The following is a 27,530-nucleotide window of genomic DNA, read 5'->3' on the forward strand; positions in this document are numbered from 1 at the left end:
CTTTCGCTGATCATCAGTCAGTCAGCCGAAGGGGGTGGGGTGGACCGGGCGCGCTAAATTGAAAACGGAGATGGAAAGGTAAATAAATCATCGACAGATGCTTGCGCATGGTAAACAGAGCATCGAGCATCGCATGGTGATGCAGTGCCGTACACTGGAGTGTGTGTGTGTGTGTGTGTGTGTGTGTGTGTGTGCCTCGTACACCGGTCGTTGCCTTTCCCCAAAAACTACTTTCATTTCCGTCGCGCGGCCTCGAGTTCGCTCGGTACCGGCCGGTAAACCTTCTCCACATTTCGGCGACGTCGACCGACCGTTTCTTGGAATAAAAAGCCCCGATTTACGGGGCTCACGTAGTATGGCACGTCCGCTCCGACGCTCTCCGACGGTGCCCGGAGTCGATGGAGCCGATTGTTAAAACTCACTCAACCGTCGCATCGTTCCGACAGTGAGCATTGGAAGTAAATCAATTTTCCCGGAAATTGCTACATTTGGAAGCACTTACTGGCTGCATCAGGGCGGTGCACGCTATGTCTCAGGCGGCCTCGGAAACGCCGCAGGCCACGGTACACGTAGAACTTTGCGAAAGAAACGGGAGGGTATGGAGGGGAGGATCATATTCTACCTTCAGGAGTGTGCATTACGGGCAGGATTATGCTGTAGACCTCGAATGAGGCACGCCTCGTAGAACAGATCGATGAAAACACATGGAAACTTTCCGTTTTGGTGAACTACTGTTAGTTGAGTTGTTCATATTTTATAAACGAACCGTGTTATGCTTCTCGACGTCAAAACAGGACGACTATCATCATGTTTTTGTAGTATTATCGGTGAACGTTGGTGCATGAAGAGCACGAGAAGACGTGAGTAATTAACGTTCACGCTGCGTTTACATGCACTAATTGATGCTTCGACAGCTGCACCGTTGCTAGAGAGGGAACTCACGCGAACAACGCTCACGTGCCGAATGGCCATTTGTTTCGGTCTCACGGTGTGCATCGCGGCAGCAGCAGCAGGGGATCAGGTAATGCAGGTGATAAAAACAAATTAAAACAAAAAAAAAAAAACAGGGAACGGTGATAGTCGATAGATTTCTGTCGTGAAGGACGACAAGAGGCAAGAAAGAGAGAAAGAGAAAGAGAGAGAGAGAGAGAGAGAAAGGGTAAAAAAATAATCCCCGCCGCGATCGTGACGGACCGTGCCCGTGCCAAGGAATGTCATATTAATGGGAAATAAGTTGTTATTCGCCAATGAATAATTAGAAATGTCCGTAGCACATGCCGCAAGCGAATAAAAAGGGGTTAGTGATGGTGAACAAACGTAGATAGAGAAGAGAAAGAGCGAAGCGGGTTAGGTGGGTCGGAGAAAAGGGGTAGAAAAATTGCACTTCACATTACTTTGAAGAGGTCCGGTTGTGGTGGATGGGAAAATTGCATGTTTACACTTGGTGCACCGTTGGTGCAAGGCATGCCGGGGTGAAAGGCTAATGAGCGATCGGAACAGCGCGATAACAGCCGTCTGTGTGCCTGGCCGGTGGGTAATACAATTATAATTTCACCGGCATGCAGTTTTCTCACGCGCTGTGTCAGGCAACGAGTAAATTGCAGCAATTAGCACCGCTAGTTAACCTCCAATTTTATCACTTGATGCAACCTCTCTGCAAGGGGCTGTCCCCCACCGGTGGACAGGTGGACGTTCCCTGGTTCCATATAATGGGATATCTTTATGCTCGTAAATCTACCGACGGGCATTCAGTACGGATGTAGCACGGTTGTGGTGTACGAGGAGATTATTATTTGGTAAATATTTGTCATAACGCCAGCAAATGGTTTAGAAAAAAGGAATACATTGATCTAAATGCAAAATCGTTGATTTTGATAGCGGATGTTTTGAGGACATAAAGGTGACATTGCATAGAAGAACTCTTTACTGTTCCTTCTGTTATAATCTCTTCCAAGCACTTTTGTTAGCAATTTCTGTAAAATCAACGGAACATTAAATCATCCACATTACAATTGAATATTAGGGCCTTAATTACGGTTTCAGATATTGAAACATATGAAAGTATCGCTATAGAGTAGGCTAAGAAAATATAAAAGTAATATATTAGTACTGCCTTCGCGCCATCCGCAGATTTCTGAGCAGTTCGTCTATAATTATTGCATTCCACATATTAATAAAGTATGATATCAAATCAGAAGTGTTACATTGCAAACCAAATTGTTTGATTGGATGAAAAGCACAGTAGTTTCCCAAACGACGTAATGAGGAAGAGTTAAAAAAATCTCGTTTTCTTGATAGAGACCATCTTCGAATAAATTAAAAACAAAACATATCAACCCAAATATACCAAATAACCAAAATACAACATTGACGTTCTTCAGGCAATGAAGGCTAAATTTAGTAGCAGATTTGGAGGCATCCAAGGATTTAGTGCACACAAATGTGTTCCACCCCTTCCATTTTCAATGTCGACTCAACCCCCGAAAATATGCAAATGAAACTGAATGAAATGCAGCGCGATTCCGAGCTAGGTGATAAATTATACAAACACAATCTTTTAGGTTTTAATTATGGATGTGAATGTTGGTTACGTCGAAAGCAAATTTGGGACAGCAAAACTTTAGTATTTTAGTAGACCAGCAAGAAATAGTAATAAGGATTACTATGATTTGGTTTTTTTGTAAAATCAAATTTCCCATGAATTCTCTCCGCATGCAAAAATTGTTGTTTGCATCCCATGTTTAATGGGAAAACATAATTTGTGAAACGTTATTCATACTATTAGATGCTGTTTCAGGTCATAAAAGACTCTTGTCACGCTGCAGATCATAAAAGAGTGTAAAATCCGACTGCGGACAGCGTCTTCCAAAGAACGGTCGTCACTCGTCTAAGCAAACAGAGAGACCCCCCCCAGCTACCAGCCAGGGACCAGCGTTTCTGTATAAATTTTAATTTTTCATACTATCTATCGGCCAGCGTACAAACCTTAAGCCTGTGGGAAATGAGCTGGCTGCCGTCAATAGTTCATGTTTATCGATCGAACGAACCCAACTCCCGGGAACGCTGCAAGACAGTTTGTCAAAAAAGACACGAAAAACCACTTCTTTAAAAACTCCTCAAAACAAAAGAGGGAGGGAGCGGATAAGTTCCTCCTTCTGCTGTCTGGTGGTGGTGCCTCTATCGAGCTGAAATAATTAATCTTTACCACCGAGCTTATCGAGCAACCAGCAACCTCTCAATCATGGTTCCGCAGAGCGAGAGCAGAGCTTCGGCACCACACTAGGAGACAAAGAAGCGGATTGGCTGTGCGGAGTAGGGTGAGGGGGAAGCCAATCGTCTGAGCTAACCTAAACCTAAAGTTTTTGGGGAAAAGTTTCGGGATAGTTTACACAAATCCCTGCCGCCTGCCATCCCAAGGCACCCGCAACTTCTGCAGAGTGCAGCAATGCGTGGCAATGGCTGGCTGGCTGGCTGGCTAGATGGCTGACTGGCTGGCTGGCTGTGCGAACCACAAGACTCATGGCTTGAGACAAAACCGGAAGTGCTTTTCCCTGTAAAACTTTCATCACAATCTCAAGACATGGCAAGGGATGGTAGGCAGGTAGGTAGGTGGGGAGTGCAGAAGCATGACAACCGAAGACCGTTGCGAGCTGGTCTCCCATTGCTACTTTGTGGAGGAGCGGATGGGTTTTCGGAGCTCTTCGAAGGTTGTGCTCCGGAGTCGCTATGGCGCTCGCCAAACCAGTTTTTCCGCCTGGCATCCGGAAGTGAAGTAAGAATCGAGCGAGACACACAAACATGCACACAACACAGCAAGATCATAATTATTCATTAGACCGTATAACACTGGAGGTGGCAACCCCCGAAAAGTAAATGTAGGTCGCTGGTGCCTTGGATCGGTTGGCACGGGTTGGCACCATTTCCGTGATCAAGTTTGGTCACCGATGCATTGACATTTCCCTTACGGCCGTCACCGTTGCAACTTCGCTCAACGACGGATGCACGCGAGTAGCTTACATAGTTGGCGTGTCCCAAGAAGCCGTGTACATCTAAGACCCTCGGTCCTGGTCGTTGTTTCTTTGTGCTACTACCCCGGGTGTCACTCCATTATCGGTCCGCGACGCGGTTCACCTTTTGCGCTAGAAACCGATCTCTCTTTCGAGGCCGGGCTGGTGCCCGGAGTAGCTCCAGCCCTGCTCTAGCCCGGCCGTAAACTGCTGGAACTCAATTAACATCTGTTGAATTATTAATTCTAATGATATTGCAGCATTAGGACAGTGTCCATCCACTCCAACTACATGCCCCTTCTGCACGGTCTACTGTGGCAACCATGGTCATGGCGTTCTTGGACCGACGGCGCCCGGAAGCAACTCCACGCAACTCAAGGAAAAGGAGGAGGAGGAGGATCTGTGCTCTTACTGTTGGTGATCGCGTTGCGCCCTGCATTCAGCCAGCCAGTGAGGTGGATGCCGTAATGCCTTCCCAATAAGCTGCTACACCCCATTTGGCCTTCCATAAGGCAGAACCCGGACCCGAAAAGCCCTTGGTGGGGCGCAGAGAGAGAGAGAGAGAGAGGTTCAGCTGAGGGTTGAGTTGAGCACCAGCTGAGGTCCCCGTCGCCTGCTAGGGATTAGACAAATTTTTATTGCTCTTTCGAATTTGTTTGTTTTTAGGACACCAGGCGCAGTAGCAGTAGTAGTAGTGGTAGGTGGTGGTGGTAGGCAACGGTTGACCGAGCGAAAATGTAATCTCCGTCGTCATCGTCGTCGTCGACGTCGTCGTCGTGTCCGGGTTGTCCCGTTCCGTCTGCTGGAAGCATCTTTAGCAGCGAACCGAGCGGACGGTGCCGAAAACTGGAGCAAAATCAGTGACACGGCGAGATGTTGTGGAGAGAAGTGAGGAGGGAAGGAGAAGCGAGAGTAATAAAATTATCATAATCAAGTAACGTTAATTATCCCATTTCGAACCGGACCAGCACGGTGTCTGTGTGTGTGTGTGTGTGTGCGTGCTGGTGTACAGTTCAAGGTTTTTGGTACGTTGGGCGGTGGCGGTTCTTCTTCTTCTTCTTCTTCTTCTTCTTCTTCTTCTTGGAAAACATCTGTAGCTTCCCTAGACCAGGCCAGGCGTTAGAAAAGTGACGATGGGTTCATGGTGTCCCCATAACTTTGATCCAGATTTTATGACCCTTTTACCGTCACCGGACGGGTACACTATGGCCCTGAACCTGAGCGGGCATTCATTTCGATTGGGGATCGTGTTCTATCGTCGGCGCGCACTCACACACACACACTTTGAATCTGCTTTCGGCCATTTAGTCACAGCCAAGCTGCTGGTGAAGGAAATTATGTTTCTTCGCTTTTTTTTTCTTCAATGCATCTAAGTTGGCTCGTTGTTACAACACGCCTCGGATTGCAACAGCACAAACGAAGGCAGAGAGAGAGAGAGAGAGAGAGAGAGAGAGAGAGAGAGAGAGAGAGATAGAGAGAGAGAGAGAGGAAGAGAGCGAGAGAAAAAGAGCGAAAGAGAGACCAAGATATGGACAACATCTTCAGCGTTCTCCGTCCGGCCATCTAGATGACAGACCGTACCGAACCCGGTCTTAATGTGCGTGAAAACTTGAAACCTTGGTAATGGTTTTTAGCTCAAAATGGCTCAACTTTTACAGGTAACAGACGCGTTCGCCCAAACAGGTTTGAGCTTGAAAATGGTTTTATAGTCGGCGCGCCATTTTGAGCAACGTCACCGGTGCCAGTAAATTACATTAATTATCGAGTTGTTTTTGTAGCTCGCTCCACGGCTTGCGACGGGGTCACCGAATGTGACAGAAGCGCGGCTTGTTTTGCAACGTTGTGGGCCACTCTCCCTTCCACCCTCTCCCCGTGACAGATTCCTCGTGTTATCAGTTCAGAATCAGTTTGCTCCGCGGACCACGGTTTGTGTTTTTTTTACTTTCTGGTGTTGCTCCACGACTAACATTCGTTTTCCTGGTTCCATGCCGCTCCTTGCCCTTGAGTGAACCCCCCGCCCAGGCCTTGGTCCCGCTGATACATACTTCTTGATAAGCCGGAACACACGTGAATCATGCGCTCGCGTGAATAAATAAACATCGGAACGGAACAGAAACTGTCACAACACAGTTGGTGACAGTGGTTGGCTAGCTGGCCGGTCAGGTGCTACGGTGCTCGTTTCGTCTCGTTTGGTGCGGTTCCGGTGCGACGCATAACCGACATTAGACGGGGTCAGAGCGGGATGGTGTGTGTGTGTGTGTGTGTGTGTGTTTGTTGTGTGGCTGCGGAATCACTTTGATGCCACATCAAAGAGCACGTCGAATCGGACACGGGCCGCGTTTCTGTGCCCGTTTCCCGTTTCCCGCGCGTGAGGTGTGTGACCGAAAACCTCTGTTAGTGAGGTACGTTCGTCCACAAGGCAAGGGCTCTTTATCGCTCTTCGAGTTTTCCTTCCGCCTCACCCACCCCAGGTCGTCATCGTCATTAATTTCAGGGATCGTTGTTTATCAATCATTATCCTCACACAAAAGAGAGCCTCCCCGTCACCAGTCGTGACGTCGAAGACAAGCGGAGCGGTGCATGTTTTGTGCCAATGTGGCCCGGGCAATGTTCATTCATCATCGACAGGTGCGTTGACAGGTGGACCCCCGGCTGGTGGTGGTGGTGGTGGTGAATGGTCGGTGCCATAATGACGGCCGGACAGAGCCGAACAGAGCATTTAGTCGGGTTTGACAGGACGACTGGGCTAGCCGACGATTGACACCACGGGGTGGTCTATAACCGGGGCACGAGTTCTGTCTCCGAGATCGATAAAACCGGTCGATCACAGTGTCCGAGAGTGAAGTGAAGTATTAAATGCTCGCTAAATCTCTCGCCATCAAGCATCCGTGGGTTTGTAGCGTTTGTTGGAATGTAAAATCGATGTGACACAATTATGCAGCACGGAGCAACCCACGAAGCGAACGGCGCAACGAAGCATCCGGGAGAAGCGAAGCCGGCTTTGAAATAGCGGCCAGAGCTGTCTTCTCACTGAGCCTCTAAACAACGCTCAGCATGGACGTACGCATGAATTATTTAATGGGACTCAGCAACGCAATGCCGTGGTGTCCATTCGAATCATCATCCAACCAAACGGAATATCAGCTTCCGGGCATGCCACGTGCAGAAGCCGGATACGGGATACAACCGCAGGTGGACGCTACAAAGTGTGTTTAATTCCATAAGTGGAAACAATTACAACTCACCGGGAATGCACCGAGTTATCTGCGAGTTGGACGACGATGAGACCACGGTAACGGCACACCACGGGAGTGTGTCCAGGAGCGCTGGACTCCTTCGCCTCCATGGACTTTACCGACCGCCCAGCAGTCGGCAAAGGTAGAAAACTTTAATCCGATTAGGTTGAAAGTTTCGAGTACACCGGTAGGCAGCACACAATCCAAACACCGGCGAGTATGGGGAAGGTCTGTGGCCGAGGGTTTTGGTCGGTTTCGGTACGCCAGTTACAACGTGGCCACCACCTTGAACGTGGGCCACGATTTCGATTCCAGTGAGTAGCGGTCGTGGTTGAGGGCGGAAAAACGGATCGGGAAAGCGTTGAGGGTAAGCGAGCCCTCCTTCCCGGTGCCGGAACTGAAACAGCGATGTCCGGATGCGAAATTTGGCGAACGGAAACGCTTTTGCACAAAAGTCATTGAAAAGTTTTATCCGCCTTCCAGCCAGCTTCCAGGTCGGTTTTTCGGGTTCGTTGCGTTTGCGGCCCTCCGAACCTGTGCCTTGGAATTGGAATCGGTGGCGGAGTGAGAGACCGTGCGCCTCCATCATGGGGAGGGTTCGAAGGGTGAACTTTCCGGTGGAAACAATGGGCAACACTTTCCGAAACCATTCGACTACCTTGCTGCTGCTGCTGGCAGAGACAAACAAACTAACCACGATTCGTTAGGTCCGTTTGCCTTTGGTAAGCATAGCTTTTGGACACTGTGTGTGTGTGTGTGTGTGTGTGTGTGAGCACAAGCATGCTCCTTAATTCCGAAGGATTTCTGGTGGATTGCACTTGAACACGTAGTACCACACGCAATCAATAGAGATCGATGGGAAGGTAATGCTTGAAAGGTGGTGTGCAGCTGTAAAACCGATTCGAAGGACGAATCGAAAACATGAGCAACCAGGCGCCTCCATGTCGATAGCTAATTGAACGATTCTGGAACGTACGGTTGAGATGCTGGACGGAGCAACGTTTCCGTCCAAGCGCTCTGAAGAGAATGTTTGCTATTCTTTTAAATAATTCTGGGTCAGCAATTACCCCTTTTTTTGAAAAGGAGTCGAATTGTGGTAGAGGTGTAAGAGCAATTAGCACAATGAAGCGATTGAACGCTTTGAATGTAAACATTTGGGGTATGGTTTATGAACGAAAAGATTGAAATATTAAGCTGATTAAAGGGATAATCCAGCATTTTTTATCGCTTTATTGATCGATATGCCGTAGAATATTGAATCAACATTGTAATCGATATCTTATGTATTATTTGAATTTAACTTTAATTCATTTTTATACTCGAGAATAAATTGATATTCACTCTTAAAATGTTCTATTTTATAGCTTACTATTCGTTCCATTTGATTACACGTTACGGGATTTTATGCCTTTCTTTTAAGAAGAAGGAAATGCCTGTCGAGCCACTGATAAAAACAACCATGTGTTGGTTTGTATTTTCGTTGTTATTTTTCAATTTCATATCGACTTTTCCCATGTGACATTTGACCGTTTTTGAAATTAGCTACCATGTTAGCGCTAGAGGGAAAGTTCTACAGTAAAAATTTGAAAAACAATTTGCTCAAGCAAAGCAACACAAGTAGCTCGAATGAACTTGACTAATATTTATAATGGAAGTTATGGTTTTTTATGCGACGATTCCGGTCGAAAGCCAATTACGCGCTGACTTTTTATTTTCTACTATAGCAAGACAGTAAGTTCCAAGCGACTTTGGTTTGGGTTTGGGTGAAAGGATTAACTACGCCATTAAAGGTCCAAAAAAAAGCGTGGCGAATGCCCAGCGCAGCCTGTAACACGGTGACCAAGGTTGGACTATCGGCAAGAAAATTAATAATTGATAATATTCATGCAACACTAAATTAAGATTTATATAACCTGCAAGAAGTAAATAAACAATAAGAAGGTTAAAAAACTTCCAAGAAGATAAAAAAATAAAGTCATGGCAAGCTGTAGAATCAAGATTTTCAAGAGAGTGCAAACGCACATGAAAATACTTTTAAAATGACTACAAATTTATAAAAAAACATGCGCCATTGACAACTAGATACCAAAATACTAAACCACTGGTTACTTAAAAGAAGCGTTGAAATTCACCCCAAAGAAATGGATTACATTTTTCTCACCCCTGATATGATTTCCGGTTTGAGCATGAGCTTGAAAAGGGGAAATCTATCCGACAGCATGCTAGATTCGTTTCCACCCTAACACACAACACGATTGAATCTATTTTGCATAACCTTCAGTTACACGAGCGCATCACAAAAACGGTGAGCTGCCAGGCCAGGTGCTATTACAAGTGAAATTCGTTGCATATTTATGCCATGTGCATTGTGTGACGTTGGATCTTTACATCACCCATACACTACCACTGGTGGACTGGTTGGCCATTCGGTTACCTGTAACGATTCGTCGAATTCGTTGGCAGCTCTAGTAGCCTTTTTTCCGGGGAAGCAGCATTTCGTGCCAGTATGCCAGAATGTCAGAAGGGCACACGTAACCGACGCAGGACCGCCACCGATCCGGTGAAACATCTTGGAGTTGCCCTTTCACTGCGAAGGGGAACGGTGCATTAAAATTGGATGAAGCCATTAAAGCAGCGTTCCAGCCGTGAACAGCGCTCCTTGTAGCACCTTTGCACCAAAGCACCATTCGATTGCGATTCCGACGGCACGCCATGAAGCCAACTTCCCCCGGAACGGAACCGTTGGGGCAGGGCCAGGACCAGGGCCAGGGCAGGGGGGAGGACACAAAGTTAAACAAAACAGCCGCGCGCAGTTGCATCAAACTTCATCCAATCATTGCTCACGGAGCACAACCAGCGTTGGAGTGTTGTCAAAGTTGCCGGGTCCGACGGGAAGTTGCCGACAGTTTGCGCTTTCGCGGTCGCCCACTCGCGACGCCACCATGGTGGCGTTGGTTCCGTTGGTGGTGGTGCATTATGCAGGGCACGGAATTGGGAATTGAGTGACTTGCTCTGGCGGAGACGATTGGCGAGGAGGCCAGGCCAAGCGGTTCAGCCCTTTTTGTGACGTTTTGACATTTCGCCAAAAACCGCGCCACGGGAACTGACCTGGCAGGAAAGGCTGGCTGGCAGGTGGTGATGGTGATGGTTGTGCACTTCGTTCGTTTCCTCGTAGCTCTAGGAACGCCTCCTTGGCGTGCGCGCTAGACACTGAATCTGACATCGTGGCACAATCCGTCCGTTGGTTAAATTTATTGATTTCTAACCAGAATCCACCGATCGGTGGGAAGAGCATCGGTGGGAATGGGGTTTGGGGGTAGCAAGAAATAGCATCTCCATCCTTTGAGATAAGCCGACCGGACGTCAATTTGTGTAACTGGCGTTGTGGCTGTTCCGGATGGTTTAATTAAAATCGTCCGCTTTCGAGCTGCATCAAATGTTAAACGTAAGGTACGATATGCATTGAGTGAGCTTCGATGACGATGGAACGGTAAAAACTGCTGAACCTAGATTGTCATCAGATACGAGCGGTTTTCGGTTTCGGAGAAACGATCCCGGTCCAAGTTCCGAGAGCGAAGCTGTAACGGCTTATGCAAAGCATGTTCATTTCTCAATGCCAGATGTTTCCACAAATTGGCAATCAAAAGCAATACGGAATGTTACGGTGTACTATTAATCTAGCACATCGGTCAATAAGTTTCCGGTCTAGCGTATAGTAAGAGAAGATTATCTACTCCGGCCAACAAATTGGCGTGTTGGTTGATTTTTCATGGAAAACTCAAGTTTGAAATTTGAAAACCACATCATTTGAAGCAATGATGTAATGTTTTTACTGTAATTTGCTTTTATCCAAAAAGACGCACTACAAAAAGTTATGTTAGAAATAATCGAGTTATGTAAAAACGAAAATCTAAAACAAGTTTATTCAACCCGATTTATTGTTTTGTTTTGCAATTTTTTCATTTCAAAATAATCAAATAATTGTCTTTTCTCTCGATTTCAAAGGTTCATGTGAGTTTTTTTTAATCTCAAGCGCATCGTTTGAAGCCCAATTGATGGATTTATCGCCGAAAATAATGGAATTAAGAAGCACCTAATCAGAGTTCAGAGAAAAAAAGAACGACTCTTGTTCGAAAGCAGGCCAAGATTTTGTGGGTCATTGATTAAATAACAAATGTTATCAGGTAATAAGAAAAATTAGAAGAATTAGTTGTCTAGTAACATTGCTGTATAACTTCATATGTTTTGGCCATGAAGACATCACATGGATTTCAAATGATGCAGTTGAGATCAAAAAAGTCGAAAGCATCGTTGAAATAGAGAGAACAGTCGAATATTTGATTATTTTGAATTGCAAACAATAAAAACTAAAGCGAATGATATGTGATTTTAATTTTTCGACTTTGGTTTACCATAAAAAATCGGCCAATACGTCAATTTCTTGCAGGAGGGGATACATTTTTTTGTATATTGTACAACGGTCACTTTTAAAACCAAAATCAGCACGTAGCACGATAGAACAGATTCTTTAAGATGTATTGTCGACCAAAAGAGGCAATTGTCTCCGAAAAATTAAAGCAGGAGCAAAATAACGAAAGTAGCGTTAATGTATCGTAACTCTATCGTGCCACGAACTGATTTTTGTGCTAAAAGTGACCGTTACATGTCAGGACCGGAAACTTATTGACCGATGTGTTAATGTCGATTGTCAATCCCTTTGACTGGTATTGCATGGCCTTCATTTTGTCTGGTGGTTGGTCCAGATCAATAGCTGATCATAACTGACACTATCGAAGCCAACTGGTGCGCTAACCTTGAGTACCTTCCGGTGGGGGCCAATGTCATATAAGGGGATATTCCGTTTCCGTCGAGTCCGCTTACAGAATGCAATTAAAAGTTCGCTTCGCATACCTGCAATGCAGGATCGAGGCAACGTTTACTTAGACTGAGGCTGAACTGTAAAGAGAGAGTGAGAGAGAGATGGAACGAGAGACAGATAGAGAGCGTGTTAGATCGGGAACTGTTGACTTTCATCCTTGGCGGTTTTGGCCCCCGACATCGGTTATCAGCCTCCCACCGTACAACACGCATCAATGAGCCTCTTGTCGGTCGGTCACTCAGCGCACAGTCACACATCCACCACACATCTGATCCGGACCGGTCTGGTGTGGACTGCTCTGTACCGCACTGTGGACCACGGTCGCTGCTAAATGCGCCACGTGTTGACACGCGCTGCCGCAGGTTTCTGATTCATGTTCATGTTCGAGCATCTGACAGCAGTTGACCGAAAAAACCGACGAAGCGGGAGGGTAAGCTGAGCGGTACCGGAAATGGATACAATAAAGCAGCATGCTGCTGAGTGACCGAAGGGACCGAAGCGACCGACGAGTCGACGGGGAAAACTTGCGCAGGCTTTCGTGCCGTTTCGTCGATTCCGTCGCGGTTCGAGTGAGTGTCTTCATCGTCGAAAAGGTTCATTCCCGATGGCTTCGTTCGTTGGCTTCATCGTCGACGAATCCTGTCGAGTGGCCAGCGGCTACACGCCGGTTGCTCGGTGCTCAGCTGCGGTAGTTTGTCGTGAGAATCGGTCGGTCGCGGACACAGACAACCAACCAGACACAGATAGACGGACGTGTGCGCGCGGGCTCGTGTAAGTGCGTGCGTGTGTGTGTGTGCGTGCGGTTCCTCGCGTACTGCTGGCGCATTTTTTGCAGTTTCGTTTGTATGTGCCGTGCATCCGGGCACCACTCCGCCCCCCGCAAGCTTACCACCCGTGAGGTGACGTGCTAGTGCTTGCTCCAACGTCTGCGCCATTTTCCATTACCATCCACTGCTGCTGCAAAGAAAGCGCGCCCGGGCACTTGGTGCAAGTGGTCGCAGTACCAGCGACCACGACCAACGCAAAACAGATCCATTGTAACGACGTCAACAGTGTGCCGTCCACCCGCCGTCGATTATGAATGTGATCGTTTCCTTCCGTTTCCGCTAGTAACGGGCAGCCTGCTTGGGAACCTGGGAGCCCTCAGATCAGCGCGTTTGCCAACATTGTCGTAGGTTCGGGCAGCTCGCGGTGAATCTCGTCAGCTCGAATCATCGTGTTGGCGTGATCGGAGTAGGCCGTGACCGCGTGTCTAGCGCAGCAGCGATTTGCATTCCGCAAAACTAATTCGATTCGCCGACGACGACGACGACGGCGTCGCGTTCGAGGTTGACCGCGCGCGCGTTGATCCGGTTGATGGTGGTGATCCTGGGTCCGGTGGTGGGGTGTGGGATAAGAGAGGATGCCTGTCAAGTGCACGGTGCGTTGTTATAATATCCGATTTTGTGTGGGCGCTTCGTGCGTGCTTTTTGGCCATTTGCTCCGACGTCATCCGTCGTTTTGAATCCCCGTGCGTGCGCACGTTTGTGTGTGTGAGCCGACAAAGTGTGACGTGTGACGCGTGTGTTCGTTCGCCGCGGTGTTGTACGTCTCATCGCCAGCCCATCGCCCATTTCGCGGTTTTGTCAGCGGAAATAACATACAACATCGAATCGCCCGCTGGGGGCATTGATCGAGTGCGTGCGTGCGTGCGTGCGTTCGTGTTCGGGAGTGTGTGAGAACTACGGGTGCTAGGAATCGCGTGTTTTGCGGTGTGACACGGTACAGTGATTCGAGCGGGAAAAGCGACGGCAGCAGCGCGGCTGAGGCTGAAGTGAGCGAGAGTGAATGGGAATGAGCTGTGGCCACCGGAAGCCGTCATCAGCCCGTCGTCCGTTTACCATGGGAATTAATTTACATTTTACGATTCCGCACCACCACCACCACTGGCCATAAAATGTCAATTGCAGCAGCAGCAACATCGCAACAGCAAAAGTAACAGCAGGAGCAGGAGTAGCAGCAAGTGCGGAATCGACATCCGGAAATCGGGAGACACATATCAACGCTTGTAAACTAAGCTGCAACAGCAGGCTGTGTGTTGTGGTAAAGACCGGATCTTCGGATTCTGGGAAAACAGCAAAAGTCTGAAGCAGAGCTAGTGACGTAACCGAAACATATCATTTTCTGGAGAAGCGTCGAGTCCGTAGCCTATAAGAATCATCTTCTACTTCGTAAGAATAGCTGCCTAGGACTAGTATTAAAGAAGAAGAGGAAAACCAGAGACTTGCATCCGGTTGCATTCTTCCGCGTGTGTGAAAGTCTGCGGCACCACCGTGCGCCGATCGCCGAGCCGCCACAGCTCAGGAACCGCTGCAGCTCCTGAGCCGCAGATCAAACAAACCGGATACCGGGCGTGTCGTGTCGCCGGGGTGTACCGAGAGGAGCGGTGGTCCAAAGTGGTTTGAAGTTCGAACGTCGCATTTTGATCCTTCCAAGTGGGCGCGCAAGAGCCGTAGAGTGAAGTGTACAGCGGTCTCCTTCTTCTCGTCCGACGACGTATAGTGTAGTGGCTGAAGTGTCTTACACGTGTGTATTTCGGGCCCCTTGTATGTGCCTCTGCCCTCTGTGTGTATAGCTGTGGATGTGTGCGTTGTTGTGTGTTTCAAAGGCCGCGTATTGGTGGCAGTGTTACCGTACCGAGTAGATCGTAGCAGTAGCGCTGCGCTGTACCAAGGGGGAACGCCAAGGAGAATATACATATTCCCGTTGGGTTCTTCTGATTGTCAAAATCCATACGCGTGCAGGCGTAGTGATTGTGGGCCGTCGAGTGTGGTACGTTTGAATGGTACTCGATCGATCGGGCGCAGAGTTCAATCCATCGGGGTGGAGTAGCACGTGGCGCGCGGTGCCGATGGCACTTCAGCTGGCTGGCTCCACTTGACGTTCGAACAACGCGAAGCATCATGTAAGTTTGCCCAACCTTGAAGTGGCGGATACTTCAGATTACACTTTTGAGGAAGTTACATGTTAAAGGAAATTTGTTTTCTTAAAAAAGTGGAATACTAGCTCGTCGAGCTCGTTTCCATGGAGACTAACTGGAGAGTGATTTCTATCTGTGGGATTCGCCGCAAATTTGATCGGCAGTGATCGATGGTAGACCCAGGGATTCGTTGATCTGATTGCTTGGATCAATTTTTATGACATTAAGTTAAGGAAATCTAGCATTTTAGCTATTATGATGAATGCACACAAACCAGCCTCCTCGGATCTGGTTTTGGAAAATTGGTTCTAAATTGAAAAGAAAATGGATTTATGAATCCTTCGTTGTTGCCCGTCGCCTTCTTCCTTTTATCAAAATCTGCCATCATTGGGCAATCATTACGATTAGTTTAAAGTGATGTTCGCTTAGCGCTTCGTATCGTCCATCTTCGACAGCCGAATTGGTGGACGTGCTCTTGAGGCAAACAATTGCCTCTCGGTGAAGCGGCTTATGGCGGCGCTTTCAGCAGCCTATTTTGTGCCTTGTAACGGTCGAACATGGACATGACTTGGCTTTCTTTCTTGACTCCGGCTGGCACTCGCCACAGCGGCCACAGCGAGAAAGTGAACAATGCCGGTCGCTCGGCATTCAAGAGACGCGGTCAATGTAGTGCGCCCCAAACGGCCCGCAGCGTTCTGTTCTGTAGCGTTCTATCCGGCCTAATGGTGAATGTTCGCTATGGTGGACGTGGTCCTTGGACAAGCGTCCATTGTGGCGATTTCTCACAAACACCATTTCCACTCTAATACCACCATCCATCCCCATGATGGATCATGTTAAACTTCCGTTAGCTGTTTGTTGAAGTTTTTCGGTTAAAAATACCAAAACAATGTCGACGAAATTTCCAAACACACACACACAAATACTAGAAAAGTAGGAGAAGCTTGCACCTGAGACCCACAGGCGGACGATGAAGGGCTACGGCGAGCTATCAGATAAACAGATCGTCGTCCCGTTCAGCACAACTCCCCGGTGCGTTTGACTGTTTATTCTTGTCAAACCCAATTGGGTTGTCATTTGGACCTAGACGGGGTTGGGACGTGGTTCTATCGGTCGCTGCTTCGGTCCTTCCCCGGGTAATGTCGATGCCAAATGGACAGCGGGGCACAAGGCGGGCGCGGGTGGTGAACGGTGGACGATGGCAGCGATTCGAAAATTTATGTTCCGTAGAAACGCAAAATAAGTCGCAGGGCGGCCCGGGGGGCAGCGGCATCCGAAAGTGATTTTGATTCAATTTGAACGCAAATTCGGAACCTAGGTCGGTGTACACACACACACACACGCACACGTAGAGCCCTCCGGGGCCAGTCAGTCAGCGAGTCAGTCAACCTGTCAGGCTCAGAATGTCTTCTGCATTCCGCTGCCACCAGGCGGCAGGTCTCATCATTCCGGCTCAGCCGGAAGCCGTGGTTGACGGAGTGATATCTAAGATCTAGAACACACACACACACACACACATGCACACACCCGTACACATAAGCTTCGATCTTTGCGTAGCTAGATAGCTTTTGCGCGTATCCCTATTCCTGAGTGGCTGGCAACTTTGACTGTCGCACTGCTATCCGTTCTTCTTTTCAGGACAACGCTCGTCCGGCCTCGAGGCCCAAAGTTAGCACCGTGCGTGCGTGTGTCTGTGCGTGCGTACGGGTAGAATATTTTATGAGAAAAACAGAGATTTCGCATCGCGCGTAAACAAGTTTTTGCTCGTGCGGCCGGTGTTAAGAACTCTCGGAGCCGCTGGTGCCTCAAGTTCGCGCCGGAATGTTTAAAAGAAGGGCACAACCACCGAGGCAAGATTCCTTCAAAACAGCTTCTTCTCCGGGGATGGTGATGTTAGGACCAACAGCTACAAAAAGGACATAAAGAAAGCTAAATGCATGTTGTTCGTGTAAAGTTTGATTGTTGAATGTTTGCCGCACGCTTTTATACTTGTTTCAAGTTCTCCGTTTCTAACACCTTGCCACACCGGAAAGGTGTTGTGTTGTTTCTTCCTCCGCCCCCCTGCCTCCATTCCCCTGCTTTTCGCACACCTTCTTTCCTTGCCCGCTCTACAAACTCCCTTCGGATGGAGGTTTATTTAGAGCAAAAAAAAAGGAAAATGGTGGATCGCAAAAGGCAACAGCAAGACGAACCCATTGTAAAGCTCTGTCGACTCTGTGTTCGTGTGTGTCGGTGTGGTTTTTGGATTTGCTGCCAGCCTGCCGGCTTAATTTTGGAGCGAGTTTCGTGATTGTTTCAGATCTGCGAAACTTGTCACTTGCCGCTTGTCGCCATGTCGCCGGGTCAGAAAAGACAGAAATGAAATCTGAAGGAAAAACAAAACGCGGAATCCAAAACGGAAACAAAAAGGCAGCATGAAACGTTTTCAAAGAAAGGAATAAGCACAGCAGCACTTTAATGGGCTCCGTTTGGTGTGTGGACACACACAAACACGCACATCGAAGCCTGATACACTCGATTCGAGCTGATACAGCTTTAAACGTGCGAATCGCGCGTTTGCCACGAAAGCTTGGGGGCTGGGGGGCGGACGGTTGGGTGGTTCGGATGGACGTTAATAACCGTAATGCTTCAGTGCATTCAGGCCCAGCGGTGGCCCCCTTTTTGAACTCGATGCTGTCGATCATATTTATACCGACTCACACACACACACACACAGCCCTCCGTTCCCTGCCAACCGTTTGCGCAATAGAATGATTGATGTTCAGTTCGCACGGGGAGGGGCGGTGGTGCGGCGTGCACATGAGGATGGCCATTGGCCGATACCGATGCAGGATCATTTAATGCTATTCCGTGGGTTTCCGGCGTCCCACGTCCCGGAGTTCGTTCACGCTGGATGAGCACAAAATGTGCGTTCAGCGTTCGAAATTTGCAGACGAGAAGCATTCTATTTTCAGCCCGTCAGTCGCGCCGACGCCGGGTACGCGTCCGCGTGGTTACTAGTTGGGCTTTTCCGGCACATTATGCTGAATGGCTTAATGAAGGCTATTGATAGCTTGCCTTATCTATGCTGCCTGGCGCGCTGTGTAACACAGCCACACAGACAGACACAGCTACAGGTCTGTGGCTGTTCGTCAAAGGTGATGACGGCGCCCGAAACAGTTTGCCGCCAAGCGGTGGGCAAAGCGGTTGTTAAGATCGCAGGAGCCACAGCAGAGGAGAAATCAATCACCACCTCGTACGTACGACGCCGAAACCAACGTCTGGTCGTCTGGACTCTTGAAAACAAGCACTCGCCTTCCACTTCACAGTTACACCACCCTTGAAGAGGACCTCTTCTGAAGCGCTCGCGCGCGCGCGTGTGTGTGTGTGGTGATGGAAAAAACGGTCCACGGACACGGGAGGTACTAGGAGGATTGGCACAAGCCAAAAACCGTTCATCAACCTGGCTACCGGCAGGGCCGGAAACAGCGGAAGCTGTAACGGTCGATTCCACTCCTCGTTGGCCGGTCCTCGTGGCCGTCCCCAGAAGTCACAACGAATGGGAACGAAAACACGGATCCCCCAGGCGGATTGGCCCGATGGTGGCGGAAAGGTGGTTTGTTAAAACAATTTATGGTTCATGGTGTGCCTTTTGGTGCGCCGGGAACAGAAAATGGAATAGATGGACGCACAGATCGTCCGTCCGTTTGTCCGTTTGCCCGTTCGTTTGTTCGTTAGTTCGCTCCAGCCAAGCGGCAACCCCCTCGCACACCTCCAAGGGGTGGAGTGGGTTGGGAAAATCGGAAAACATCGACCATGGAGTCTCGCATTCGCCCCTTCCCCGGCACACACACACACACACGTATACCTTCCCAAAACGATGCTCGTAATAATCTTTTTATTAAGATGGATGCCAAATTTCACGTTCACTTAGGCTCAGACTGGGGCTGGGTTCAGGGTTCTGGAGCTGGCTGCCGGCCGCGGCCGTCCGGAACGGTGTAGGATCGTGATTTGTGGGGACCGCGAACATCCGCGTAGTGTGTCTGCACCAAGCGGCCGGGGGAGGGGAGGGGGTGCCGATTCCCGATGACCGATTGGAGCTTAGAGGATGGTACGGATGGGCTATGGCTGGGCTGGGCTGGATTCGATTTATGGGTCCCGATGCCCGATGTTGTTGTTGTTGCCACCTTTGCACCGAAACCGAGATCGATTTGATGTGTCCGTACCAAGGGACGGGGGAAGCTAATATTCAATATTCCAGCGACCGCCCCCCCGCACGGGAGAGACGAGGATGGAAGGACGGGGACCAAAATCGCTTAATTAAAGCATAACGACCAGACCGGTCCGGTACAATCGGTCCGTGGTGCTCCTTCGCCACGATGCCACCAGCCACGGACGGAAATGGATCGTTTTTCCAGTCATTCAATCACGGCCACAGACGGGCAGGAGAGAGGGTGTATGGGGTGGTGGTGGTGGTGCTAAACGTGGTGCCATTATCGAATAATTATAGGTTTATATATCAATCGGGAGTCGTGTTTATTGCCACATGCTTTGACACACTATCCTGAGCGCTATAGTCGTTGGCCTCGCTTTGGTCCGTTCGGATGGTCTACTAAACCTCCCCCGGGGGGGTCCTGGGTCACCCCGGTACGGGGTCGTCGTACAAAATGCGTAAATTACCTCGGCATTCCATTTTCCGACTGACCGACCGACCGACCGACCGGCGGAGCTGCTAGAGACCGCTTTCCGTGCGCCGCTCCGGTGACTGAGTAGCTATGAAATATGAGTGGCTCTCTGGTTGGTTTCTGGGGTGCCGGGGTGCCGGGGTGGAGGTGGTGGTTCCGTTTCGGTTTGTGGCTTCGAATGTGTGTATGTGTGTGTGTGTGTGCTGTGGCCATTGTTTATGAACTATTGTGGTTGCACCGCGTAACGGATCGTTGCTCATAAATGCCCTGTGACTAAGACTGGACGGGGGAGATGGTTCGAGGGGCGAGGAAGAGAGAGAGAGAGAGAGTGTATGCCACCGGTTCTCGGTCTCGATATTATCCTGTCAGGTTGGTCCTCCTGGTGTTAAGTGAAGCCTCTAATACCTGTGACTGTGTTAGAAGGAACGAAGGCATCTGCACTAAACGGTAATAGCGGCTTTAGGACGACGGCCCCAGGGAGAAGCGCTTCTTGGCATCGAGCCCAATGACTGAATCTAATGATCGGGGCTTATCGATCAATATCATGACACCGCACGCCAGCGGCTAGGATGGGATTGTATTTTATAAAAATAGATTGTGGATAAATCGAGTAGTATCATTTGACTTTCAGGTCCGGGGGGAAGCAGCAAATGAGCGGTTTCTCGAGGTAACGCTATTTCCGTAAAAAAGGTCGAGAGCTATTTATAGCTTCGGAGTGGAAATGAAGCAGTTAAAACTATTCCTTTTTAACACAGAGCTTATCCTGTTGCTCAGTAATGGGGTATTGGGGTGGTGGGGTCAAAATGAGATACGTTGAGTTTTAAAATAGATATCTTTTCGGCTGTTAGCTACAGTTTAGAATGCATTTAAGATTATCTCTAGTTGAGTTGAATAATTTTAAAACCCTACTTCTTGTCGTTGAACTTTTGGCAAAAAATAACAGAACACGCGTAATGTTTAATAAACACTTTCTGGAGTTTTCTTGTTACCTGTTTGATTAGAGTAACCAATTGTTATTGTGCTTTTTTTGTTTGTTTATAAACTAAGAAGTCCAAGCACTTTAAAGGTTCATAGTTTTGATATTTTGGGCAACAGTAGAACCGCAAAAAAGAGCATCACAATGGTCGTGTTTCATAAAAGCTTTTGAGGGTTGGAACATTGTCTGTTATTTATTTATACAATATGATTACTTCAAAGCTGACCGTTTTCTTGAGGTGAATAAATCTACCATTTTTTAAACACTTCCTCAAATACTGATCTGATACTGGCAAATATTTCTCATTTCATTTTTTACTTTGCAAAGAATTATTTCAAATGAAAAAAATAATCCATTTAAATGAATCATAACGTTTTTGAAATCATATCAAAGTCTAGATTGAAATTAAACAAGTTAACGCTGTACTGCATAACTTATTCAATTCTGTTCACGGCTGGATAGGGTTTTCTTTACAAAGAATAAAGCTTTTTTTAATTTCCACATCCAGTACATTAACACGCAATTTAACGACAAAATACCGTGGAATCGATGTTGTTATTAAATATTTAACGGTAATTATTGATCAATAAAATAAACAGCCTCTTCCCTGGTGCTTAACGAACGGTTAATAGACCTCGCACGTAGGCTTAGCAAACACCAAATTGGCTTCATAGCACGGGAAATCATTTATAGAGCAAGCAATACTGTGTTTGCTGTGGAATAGGTAAATAGTCATAAATTATTATATGAATATGTACCGATGTACAATGAATGTCATTTCAAAGATGGCCACTTTGGCGTGTATTAAACGGTTTGTTGTTTATTCATTGTTTATTGTGATAATTGCATACAATTGAAAGCTGCCCGCAATAAATGTGATTAAATGCTTGAGAAGCGAAGGAAAATCGCGGCGGGGGAAAGGAACACCCTTTGAAGGCCCTGATAGGAATTATCAAATGAAGATGATATGCAAACAACAGATTATCTTGGGCAGACATGAGACTTTGCTGGTCGATATGTTTGCTTCTATATCGTTTACACACTATTGGGAATCAAAATCGAGAAGGTAAATGTATGGTTCATAAATTGAAAAAATTATGTAATATCACAAATTCACCTTTGGTGGAATGGTTAAAAGATTTTCCTAAAAGAATGACTAAAAAAAATCATATTCAAATTGATACTAGTTTGAAATATGAATTTATTTGAAAAAATTGAACGCCTTAGTCAATCTACTTTACACTGCAATTAAACGTTTACTAAATACTTACAATACCAACAGAAATGGAAGGATGGTGAAGCGATAACGCAGTTAGATAACGCTGTGTCCATTTCATTTTCGTAGTTGAAGACTTTGTTGAAAAAATCATGGAGACATATTTTTTCCTTTGCATTCATCAGATCTGACTCGTTTTTATTGTAATTGGTCAATAAAATAGAACAATCTCCGAAGGTTCCAAATTGGAATAGGTGAAACGGTCTCTTCAAATCGTTTTATGAACGGAACTACCTTCAATGATAACTTGATTTAATCTCTACGAACATCAGATACAAGCTAAAATTGTTTATTACCAGTTGTTCAAGAATCTGTTTACTTGTAATTTCATATGAATAATCCATATGAAACCATCGCTAGCAAACGTACAACGAACCCAAGAGAGTGAGTCCCACATTCCGGTAATTAGCATGCAGTGGCACCATGTACTTGCGGCCCAGTGGAAGGAAATCATAATAAGGCATATTGATTTTCAGTCCACCGACAGGGGGGGTTACATGCAAAAGAAAATTCCGGACCGTTTATCTGATTGCCCTTGGCCAAATCCCGTTGGCTCGTAAGCTCGTAAGCCTCATCCTCATGAACTGTGCCATTAGAGCGACTTCCTGCTGTCGAAGGCGCATCGCATCGATTCATGTTGACCGATACTGCTGGTGCTGTGTGGTCGGCCATTGCCATTCCCGTTCGTTCGGCATTGACTAGACGAGATCTTATTTCCGGTCTAGACCCGCGCCTTGGATGGCCGGGGCCATGGACCGGGTGGGGTTGGTTTGCTCCACTTCTTCATCGCCGTCGAGTCATAACACAACAAAAAACACGGGGTCTTGGGTACGATTCGTATTCCTTGGCGCAACTAAAATTACCCGAATGGTGCCCCTTCTCCATCGATGGGCGAACACGAACATGTACAGGCCCTTTTGGTTGAGGTACGTCGAGCAACCGTTGGACCAACCGCTTCCATTGCTAATGATGAAGTATGAGCTAAGGAAACCGGCACTAAACTTCCGGCCGGGAGGGGGGGACCTCGCCGGCTATAGAGTCCTTCACATCACAAAAAATGGTCTAATCTAACCGCATGGACGTGTGCACGTGCACTCAGGTCTACTTCTACTACCTCTACCAGCAACCAACCGGTAGCACGATTCCGGCACGCAAACCCCATCCCTGCCGCCGCCGGTTTACATGCCGCAGAGGTGAAAGTGCACGAAGCGGTGGAGTTCAGTGGCCAACCAACCGGCTACCGGTCCACGTGCTAAGCCAACAGCAAAAAAGCATTCGATTAGTTCCATCTTCAGATGGAGGGGTAGCGCGCAGCTCCCTTTCGACCTGCTGCTCCTATTTCTCCTTGGAAGACTCCTTCGCCTTTGCTACGTGGAAGGCGCAATCCACCGAAATGCTCGCTTTATAACATTTTATCACGCCATCAAAATTGTTTTCGAGCCACCACCAACCGACAACCAGGGACCAGGCCTGCTGCAGCAGTGCCAAGAAGTATATGGGGCCGTAGTACCCCGTAGGTGAGACAGCTGTTTTGTCCGTGAGAAGTACGAGTAACGCAAGGGAAAGTTGCCGCTGGGGAAGGGAAAATGGACAAACATTTGTTAACAAAAGGGCAGAGCGATGGCGATGCGGCAGAGCGCGTCGCCTTCGTGCGTCTCTGGTTTTGTTTATTATTTAAATACCGCTCCACGGTCCTTCCTGTCCGTTGTTCCCGGGTTTTGGGGCGGCCCGCGGTGACGACCATTAATGGTGTGCTTTCCCTGGCCATGACGACGCACCGCCAGACCCCCGAAGAAGAAGAAGAAGGCCAGGAAAGCAGTCACGTCACGCCGCCTCGTAAATTTGAACTTTTCGGCACCACCATCTACCGCCGCCCGGGCCCAGGGCAGGGCAGGGCAGGGCATGGGTCCTGGTCGCCGACTCCGGGAACGTATGATTAATTAGTAACTTTGCCATCGAATGCCACAATGGCGCGTTGGCGTTGTTTGTGTTTGGTTTTTGCTGTTTGTCATCGTCCGATGTCCCGATTGTTGAAAGGAAGTGCTTCTGGTACTCCTACTGCTGCTGCTGCTGCTCTGCTTTGTGAATGCAATGAAGCTCGCGTGGACCGGTGCGCTCATGATTAACCTCCAGCCGCTGGAAGGGGAGGGGCGAGAAACACGGGGACAAAATGGTTTTGCGAAATGGCGAAAGTGCCAGATCGGAAGTGACGATGGGGGTAAAGTAAGCTGTCGTGCTGCGTGCCACGGTGTGAGAAAGAGAATCGAAGCGAAGTAGAAAGAGAGAGAAAGAGAGAGAGAGAGAGAGAGAGAGAGAGAGAGAGAGAGAGAGAGAGAGAGAGAGAGAGGGAGGGAGAGCGAAACATAATAATTTATTCGAGATCAGTATCAGACACAACGGGAAGTGACCGTTTTCCTTCCGCACGCCGAGTCATCCGGCATATTAAGTGAGGTTAAGGGCTTGATGCACTGCGATAGCGGCCCGGGAAAGGTCGTCGAGAGATGGGGATTTGCCTTCGATCGAGCATGCCAATGGTGTGTTGTTGTGGTGCTATAGAGATTTGTGGGGAAATAATTTGCAAATGATGTTTGACGGGATCTGCTTTGACGTTTCCAGGGGAACTACAAAGATTTTGTTTTTTTTTTGCGTTCACAGCTCAGATACACAAGTCTTTTCCAGCCCAGCTAATGTCTTTTTGATTCCAGTGTTTCACATGAAATCATGAAATAAAAAAAATACAATTAATTAAACAAAATATCTTTTGTGTTGTAAATCTGCAGAACGGATTCTCAACACCAGCAGGATCAAGATCGGTTGCTGCAATGTTGACGCCGCAATCGATAACTGGTCTCGTTGTTCTGCTTTTGCTATATGCTTTAGCTTTAGAGCTACTCAAATATTTAGTCGCAAGGCCAATTATTGTTCCATTTAGAGTGAGCTGTTTGGCAAAAGGTTCTATTAATTGATCAAATCCATTAGCAATTCAAGGTTTTCGACGATGCATTATAATAGTCATTTAAAAATACGCCACAATCTGCATTTCAACAATTATTTAAGACAAAAAAACGCCATCCATCCTCATTCTGAACAACTTCAAGTATTTACTTACGATACAAACTGGCAGATTGTTTATTCATTTTTCATTATTATTTGTACTGATTGTACAGATTTATTGAGAAAAAAAAAAACGCTCTTTTTGTGTGATTGCTCCTTAACAGTTACGTCCGGGTGTTTGAGAAAAAAGGGGGAAGGAAACACATTCAATGCCATATTCGATGTATCCGAATCGATTCGTTTTTTAAGCTCGAACCGTAATTTGTGGTCCATCAGAGGCGACGACTCTATCATCGGGGATGGCGCACTCGCTACAAAAACACACACACACACAGCCGGGAGCACATAGTACGTGCCACATGGTTAAGCGAACTCCCGTTCTACGCGCTGCACGCCGATAAGCCGATTATCGGTTCGTCCCCGAGGCGCCCGGCAGCTCGGACGCGTGGTCCCCGAATTCGTTAGAATCCCGGAGTGCTCGTGAGATAGCCACATCACGGTCCCTGTTGTCCCGGGCTACATATATCCTCACAATCGCTAGCTCGCAAAAATCCCAGGCGAATCCAGGCACAGGGCCCGGTACGGCCCGGCAACAAGTCAACGCGCAATTCGTGACCGGCGAACCCGGAGTGGAATCGTCCGGGCTCGAAAAAAAAATACACTCGTGAAGCAGCGCACGGAATGGCGCAAAAGTGGAAGGGCGAGCGCAAATTGGGGTATTGCCTAGTCCCGGTTTCTCCTTCCACCTTCGAAAAAAGGTCTGCTTCCGGGGGTCTGGGACATCGGACCGGGGTCCGTGACGGTTCGTTAGCCACCCGGGCTACCCGGGCCCGGGCCTCCGCTATCCGGCGTGGCGTATGGTGACTGGATCGTCGAGAACACACACACAGAGCAAAAGAGGGACGCATGCCGCATCGTCGCGGTGTTGCGGCGATGAAAAATTCAAGCAAAGCACTGCGAGAAACCACTGCAATGCCGTCGTCGCGGTGGTCGGTGGTGGCTCTGTACACTCGTCCGGTACTCGCGTGAACGACGAATTGCGGCCAGCCTACCGCCCAATTCGAGACACGAATCCGTCGGACCAAAACATGGTCTGCATCGCGACGCGTGTGTGTGTGGTGCTTGTGGTCTTGTGGCCGGTAGGACCGACCTGGTCCTCCTGCCCTAGTTGCAGGAATAGTAATGATCAACCAACAGCCAGAGCTTGCCAGCGAGTGAAAGATCAACCATCGACAAGTAATGGAGAGGATACGTAGAACCAAAAGTAACCAGGAAAGTGTGTGGCGTGTGTGCGCGCGTGTGTGTGTGTGATGAAGAGCGATGGTTGAAGATGAAACATCGTCGCAGCGCATTAGAACGCAACAGTCATTCACGATAATGGAACGCCAGGAACCAACCAGCCAGATAGTAATTCGTCGTAATCCCAATTGGGGCAAGCTCCGGCGAAAGGATCGGAAGGAGCATCCTAGCGTAAGCTGTACGCAATGCGTGTTACTCGCTTCTTTGTGTTTGGTTGGCTTCTACGAGCCCCCTTCCGAGTTACGGACTACCGGATAAACCTTCCGAGGCTTTGCTGTAGCAAATTTAGTACCAGCTCTGGCCCTGGAGTTAAAGTTTCTGCGAATCGATTACACGCCCCTCCCATACGGCAGCTACGGAAAAGCTTTAAACTTTTGAGAATCCCCCCGCATCTCAACTTCGCCGCCAACGCGCTCGTTGCTCAAATTGCGGAGCAAACAAATCAGGCTCCAAAGTAGGAAATCAGAGGCAACCTACAGCTGCCTGTCTGCATCGTGGTATCGTGGGCAGAAGCACATCAAGTCAAGCTTAGCGAGCGCGCGAGAACTCAGCCAGGAGAGCGCACCCAAGAACCGGAGCCGGATCCGGAGTGTTTGCGTAGGAAAATCGATTGCCTTCGCTGTCAGTGGCGATGTCATTCGGTACCTCGGTGTGGAGCTGAACTTTGATTTAAATTGACGGCAGCAGCGCAATTAATAAGGCAGCCAGGCAGAACCATGAACCGCGGAGAGCCAATTAGAGAGACCCGACCGACGATGCGCGAGGGGTGAGTTCGTCAAGTCATCCTGCCAGCCAGCCAGCCAGAAAGATTTATTAATTGTTTATTAATGTCATTTCACGAGAAGCGCCAGCGCCGGTGACAGGACAGCTTTGCCTTTGTCATCATCATCCTCATCATCAGCGTCGTTGTCGTTGCCGATGACTGGAAGGATGCTGGAGTGAGTGACGATGATGCTGGCTAACCGGGAAAGACGATAAGCTTACAGTCCGGGCCGGGTGACCGGAACGGGGCAGATCCATTTGTGGTGATTGGCCGTAGGTCGGTCGGTTGGTCGGTCGGTCACACCGCCGATGTCACTGTCACTGGTGGAAGAAGGTGTCAAAAGAGGGACGCCGGCGGTCGCTCGAAGGAAACAAAAATGGACCCATTGTTTGGTTCGAGCGGATCTATGGTTTTGCC

General features: G+C 48.2%; 1 protein-coding gene across 1 annotated transcript in view; it reads right to left on the reverse strand.

Moving 5' to 3' along the window:
• LOC125949422 (prenylated Rab acceptor protein 1) overlaps window positions 1-24,203 on the reverse strand; it is an 88,740-nt gene extending 64,537 nt beyond the window's left edge. Inside the window, exon 1 of the mRNA XM_049676418.1 lies at window positions 24,194-24,203. The gene's annotated coding sequence lies outside the window, so the exon portion shown is untranslated. The remainder of the gene's footprint in view (window positions 1-24,193) is intronic.
• Between the last annotated feature and the right edge of the window lie 3,327 nt (window positions 24,204-27,530).

Source organism: Anopheles darlingi, chromosome 2, assembly GCF_943734745.1.
Source record: "Anopheles darlingi chromosome 2, idAnoDarlMG_H_01, whole genome shotgun sequence".
NCBI classification, from domain to species: Eukaryota; Metazoa; Arthropoda; class Insecta; order Diptera; family Culicidae; genus Anopheles; species Anopheles darlingi.